We start from the raw sequence: 6,712 nt of genomic DNA, 5'->3' as shown, positions 1-6,712 counted from the left end.
TTGATGTTACATGAGGGAAAAATTAATGAAATTGAAATAAAAAAAATTATGATCAGTTCTTGTTCTATTGATTTAACTCTCAATAAAATCACAAAGCAAATAAATCTTTAAATCTTACCTTTGAAAAGAAGTTTCTATAAATTTAAATTCAAAGTTTTGATGACGCGAGGCTTCCCCGTGTGGACGTGGCATGCGGGAGCGGGATCCCCTGCTATAGGAATGCGAGAGCGAAGTCTCCCACAGTGACCCAACCGGTTAATTAAAGACCGGTCCAGGGGAATCCCGAACAGAGCGGCCCGGGCGAGAATCCTAATGGAGCGAGCGGTCTCCCGCACCCCGTCCTTTGTCGTTTTTGCTTCTTCTCCTTAGGGAAATCTTTAATTCTAGAGTATTCTCACCCCTTCCTTGTATGTAGTAGTTTCCTTTTCTTTTTGTTTCATTTTCTCTTTCAATAGGAGTCTAAGTATTGTTGTTTTCAGAGATTTTGATTAGTTTTTAAATTCACTGTGTGGAATCATTTTCTTTATTTTAGGGTTGTATTTAAGGAGGAGGTGGTGCTTCGGCTGTATCCTTGTCCATGGTGGTGATTGCATCGCCCTTTTTATCTTTCCAGTGTTTTCTAGTGTCCGCTTTACCCCCCATTGGAAAAATTTTCTTTTCTACCCTGAACCACCCATTCCAAAATCAAACCCTAAATTCTATTTGTTGATTTTTAGAATCAGCAGTCCCAAATCAAAATTTATGCATCTTCAATTAGTCACATGCAACATCTTTGACCTCGCAACCCTAAACTTTAACCATGCCACTAATGAGATACATGCTCGAACCTACCCAGGAAGAGATACGACAAGAGATCCACCGAATTTGGTTGTGGATTACGGTCATTCAAGATGAAATTCAATGGGAGAGTACTCTCGACCGTGATCCAAAAGGTCGAAGGGGGGAACAAGTAGATATGAAGATGAAACGAGAAACACAACGCCAGTTCCTACCAAATTTACTACCGCCAAAAGCTGCAGACTATAGCTTCCAACGTTGAGAGGCTGCGACACCGAGCAACTCACTAAGCTACTATCCAGCGAAACCAATCTGCAAGTCTGACACAATAAAAAAATGTGACAAGTCTCGCGGATTTGGACATGTCTAGATAGAATGCACAACCAGGGGTGTGATCTACTTCACCGAGCAAGACGTTTTTGGGTAAAAACACCGCAGACACTCAAAACGGTAAGGACATAAACGGGGAGTACCAGCTTTTAGTTGAAGAGATGAACGACGATCAGAAAGAAGATGAAAGCTTCTAAGAGGAGTCTCCACTTGCAGCTAGTAAGAAAGAGATGTCACCAGTTCCAGTGGACCCCGAGATTGAGACTCCAGCTGAGATTAATACAAGGGTCAATTTCACAGGCGATTCTGTAGGGCATCCTTTTTTTGAGGAGGTGAGTGAGTTGGATGAAAATTCAGCTGCTAGAGTTGATGGTTTATCGTAAATCTCAAAAAGTGTATACGTTGAAAATACTGATTTTTGAGGCTTAACTGAATTCAATGGTCTTAGGAGCAAGACCTCGGGTGATGTAGTCGGATTTACACCTGGTCATAATTCAAGCATAGGGAAAGCAGATACAATTACAAGCAGTTTTCAAGCATGTTTAGCAATGATTGGAGTCATGGTTGGAGTTCTGACTACTCGATTGATAATGATTCAGCTTCAAATTTTGAAGACAATGATAGACTCATTGCAAGAGTTCAAGCAACCAAGGCAGCATTTTCACAGCTTAAATCAAAAGCAAATTCATTGCAAATCATATTTGATGAATTATCTTTCGAAACACAACATTTAGCTCAATAGCTTGCCATTGAGCTTTATTTGAGAGAGAAGCTTCGCACACTCAAATCTGAGTATTGGATATCCAACAATCTTCTTGATGAGCTAAAGGTATCAGAGAATACCCTTCTATCGATAATTCCTACTCAAGTTGTGCCAAAGATAGATGGACACCTATGCTATCAGAATGTGTTGTAGAATGACAACGCCGATATGATTTATCTATCAAGGGACTTGACATCCTGCCACGAGGAGCAAGAAGCTTAGACCAATGAAGTCAAAGCTCCCCCATCCTCGGGAGACTGATGCGGGGCTTCCTTGCATGGATGCTACACGTGGGAGAGAGATTCCCCACTCCAAGAATGTGAGAGCAAAGTCTCCCGCAGCGATCACCTGATCGGTGTATTGAAGACGGTTCCAAGGGAATCTCGGGCCAAGCGGCCAGGGCAAGATTCCTAATGGGGCGAACGGTCTCCGGCGCACCGTCCCTTGTTGTTTCTGCTTCTTCTCCTCAGGGAAAGTTTTTAGTGGCTATTCTGGGGTATTTCCACTCCTTCCTTGTGTGTAGGAGTTTCATTTTTTTCTTCTTCTTTCCTTTGCTCTTGCAATAGGAGTCTATATATTGTTGTTTTTAGAGATTTAGAGTAGTTTTAGCTGTGATTTGATTTTAGATTTCTTGTGTGGAATCTTTTTCTCTGTTCTATGGTTGTATCGGAGGAGGTGATGGTGATTTGACTGTATCCTATTTTGAGGTGGTGATTGTATCTCCCCTTTTATGTTCCCTACTTCGTCTCCTCCACTTCTCTTAGCAGCCAACTATTTCCACCGTTTCCCCATGTGTTGCAGACCTCGTTTTTGCTGCAATAATGTGTTGTCCAGCGCTTTCCCTTCTCCACTTGTCCTAACAGCCAGCTATCCCAGCTGCTGTCCCGCTGCTCCCAGACCCCACTTTCCCACCATCCTCCGCCGCTCTTAGGATACACTCTCGAGGTGTCAGTTTGTGTCATGAGTGTCTTGGTATGTTATTTCCAGTTTATATGTGTTGTAACCCTAGTTTCCTTTCTTTTGTGGTTTAGGCTTTTTCCTCCGGTACCATTTGATATCTCGATGCACTCTTTAAAATATTTTTACAGTTTAGTTTTTATGCCAAAATGAAAGATTATTGGTGGGATTTCTCTTGTTTTTGCTGGGGTGATGTTTATGTGGACTTGTAAGATGGATAATGAGAGTGGAATGAAGGTTATGTGGTCAACATATGCTGGAAATTTTTGTTTTGGATGGGAACTATAATGGAATATGGAAAGGGGTGGAACTTCATTGCTTGTAACCTTCACCAAAGATCTACTAATAATTAAGCGTTTTGAAACTCTCTAAAGAATTCCAAGGGAAAGATAATCAAGCAGATCATAGTCTTGTTTCTTCAATAATAACTTTTATATTTACATAGCTTGTTTTAATAGATCTCAGAAGCACACACCCCTATGATATCCATCATAGCTAATAAGGAAGTATGTAGAGCGATTTAATTATATTGGAATAATTCTTTGACATGGAGGGGGCAATTATTCAATAAATGGAAATGAATAATACATTATAAACTTGTTTTATTTGGCCAAGCGTTACTGGAAAGGGCAGTGACACTAATTTGAACACATGTACTTCATCACGAAGGGAGGGGAACCCCAAGCCATGGATGAAAGTTGGAGTTATCCTTGGAATAATCACATATTGAATTCCTTGATGGAAGGTGCTGACCCAAAGCTTTTGTACCTTTCTTATGATTTTGCTTATCATAAAGTTTAGTTTTGAGGGAAAGGGTCAACCATGCATTACTTGCATAGAGTTTTGACAGCTCTCCATATAAAAAAATCTTGGTCGGTATAATGAATGGTTCAGTCATGCTGCATAATTTTCTTATTTAGATTTTATGATTTTACCAACAAGTTTTTTATATCCTATTGAATCTAAATAATTATAGAGTAGCCTCAACATACATTAATAAATGATATACGTAATTTCCATGGCGCAGTAACTTATTAGTCTAGATCTGCTAAGGGAAAAACCATTGTTCCTCTTTTGATTGATGTTTGTGGGCTGCCCATGACATTAAAACTCTTTCACACTATTAAGGAATCATTGATTGCCGTCATAGTTCTCATGTTGGTAAATTTTCCAAAACTTTTTTAGTAGGTATTCTAAACCAAGAATGGCACCTTATAGTAATACCATACTTGAGCAAAAAAAATAACCGTTGCAAACACAATTACATGGCTTAAGTTGTGAATTTTATACTTTTAGGCTCTGAAAACATTGTCTACATCACAAAAGCTTGTGCTAAATTTGATAATGAATCCTCAAAATTTTTGCTATGCAAATGACTATCGAATTTTAAATGTGATAAGTGGGTAGCATATCTCTTGTTAGAAGGCAAGTGATGCCTTAAATCAAATTTTCTTGCTAGTATTATTTTTTCTGTCAGGGTACCTGGACTTTATCGATTAAATAATCAGTATTGCTTTTTTCCTAATGTTCACTCTATATTTCATTCTATCATCGATGCTACCGGACACTACATCTGAATTTTGAATAATTGATATTTACATTTTTAAGAGTTCTTTGTTATGTGTACCTCAAATATCACTATGTGACTTATTCATATGAGAATTATATGGCGATGAACTATCTTTATGCCTAGTATGAGATAAAACCATAGCATAATGTGATGTCAGTCGAGTTATCTCTAAATGTCATTATACCTATTCTTAATGTTTTTTGGATTAATTTGATTACGAATGTTATTTGGGGATTACTGTGAACTTCATATGAACATAATTTCAATTTTGCTCTTTAAAATGGCAGAACTCATATGTTGCTCCAAAAGTGTCAACGCTTTTAATCTTCCTATAGGGTTTTTTTTTTCCTTAAATTGTTGATTGCATGGTTTACATTGTTCTATATTCTCTTATTTTTATGTATGTTTTGCTTAACATTTTTGGAAAATTTTATGGCAGTTGTTTGATACTATTTTTCTTTTTAACCTTCCATCCACGTTCTAATAGACAAATTGTACTGGTTAATAGAAATTTTGGAATTTTTGGCTCCCGGGTGTAGTGTCAAATATGCAGGGGTTCCCACATTACAGACTAATGCGGGTAAAGAAGTTAGTCCATGAAACTAATGAACCAAATATTAGGATAGGATCTTGGAATATATGTACTCTCAATGGTAAATTAATGAAATTAGTTGATATTATGATTCATAGGAAAATTAATATTTTATGTATTCAAGAAACTAAATGGGTTGGAGAAAAGACTAAAGAGATTGATAATTTAGGTTTTAAACTTTGGTATTCTGGTAAGAGTCACACTAGAAATGGTGATGTAATTATAGATAAGAGTTTGAAAGTTAATGTTGTAAAAATTAATAGAGTTGGCGATAAAATTATAGCCCTTAAGATTATCATTGATACTAAGATTTTTAATATTATAAGTGTTTATGCTCCTCAAGTAAGTTTAGATACATGATCTAAAGATAAATTTTGGAATGACTTAGAAGAATTAATACAAATGATATTTCTTGAAGAAAGAATTTTTGTTGGAGGAGCTTGAAATGGACATGTCGGTAGAGTGGTAGAAGACTTTAGAAATACTCATTGTGGCTATGATTTTGGAGTAACTAATGAAGAAGATTGAGCTATTTTAGATTTTGTTATTACTAATGTTTTATTCAATAAAAGAGATGAGCATCTTATTACTTATAAGAGTGAATCTAATAAAACACAAATTGATTATTTTCTTATGAAGAGAAAAGATCGTCGAGATTGTAAAGATTGTAAGGTCATTCCTAGTTAGATTTTAAGTACCCAACATCGTTTATTATTTCTAGATTTTAAGATGATGTGTTGTAAAATAAAAAATATTAGGACTCATCATCGTAGAATTAAATTGGGAAACCAAAAAAACATAAATAAAATTATTTTTATGAGTAATATTCAAGATTTCAAAATTTGGGACTTTTATGAAGAAACAAATGTTATGTGGGATAAAGTAACAAACAATATTAAACAAGTAACAAAAGATTTGCTTGGAGAATCAAAAGAAAAAAAATTTATAAATAAAAATAGTTGGTGGTGGAATAATAATGTGCAAGAAAAGATAAAATATAAGAAGTTTTGTCATAAAAATTGGCTTAAATGTAAAAGCTTAGAGAACTGAGAAAAATATCAAACGGCTCGGAGGGAGTCTAAAGGAATAATCAGTGACGCTAAAAATTCTGCTTTTAATGATCTTTATAATAAATTAGATACTATAGAGGGTGAAAAATATATGTATAAACTAGCCAAACAAAGAGAAAAGAAAAGTAAAGATTTAACTCATGTAAAGTGTATTAAAGATGAAAATCAAAAAGTACTTTTCTTAGAAAAAGATATTCAACATAGGTGGGTGAGTTATTTTGATGAACTTTTTAATGAAATTTCTAATAATACGATCGACTTTAGTGATCTTAATATCGTGAATAATAATAAAACGTTTAATTTTTACCGTCTCATCAGTAAAAAAGAAGTTGAGGAGGCTTTAAAGAAAACAAAGGATGGAAAGTCTATAGGACTTGATGATATTTCAATTGAAGTTTGGAAATATTTAGGAGATTTGGGAGTTTCTTGGCTTACTAAATACTTTAATATTATTTTAAAAACTAAAAAGATGCATAAGGAGTGGAGGAAGAGTATTTTGGACCCCATTTTTATTAATAAAGGGGATTCACAAGAGTATGCAAATTATAGAGGAATTAAGTTGATGTGTCATATTTTAAAGTTATGGGAGAGGGTAATTGAACATAGGTTAAGAAGCATTACAAAGATTTCTCATAATCAATTTGGATTTATGC

Source organism: Phalaenopsis equestris, unplaced genomic scaffold (genome assembly GCF_001263595.1).
Source record: "Phalaenopsis equestris unplaced genomic scaffold, ASM126359v1 Scaffold000002, whole genome shotgun sequence".
NCBI classification, from domain to species: Eukaryota; Viridiplantae; Streptophyta; class Magnoliopsida; order Asparagales; family Orchidaceae; genus Phalaenopsis; species Phalaenopsis equestris.
The sequence above is the reverse complement of the archived record's forward strand: the minus strand, read 5'-3'. Positions refer to the sequence as shown.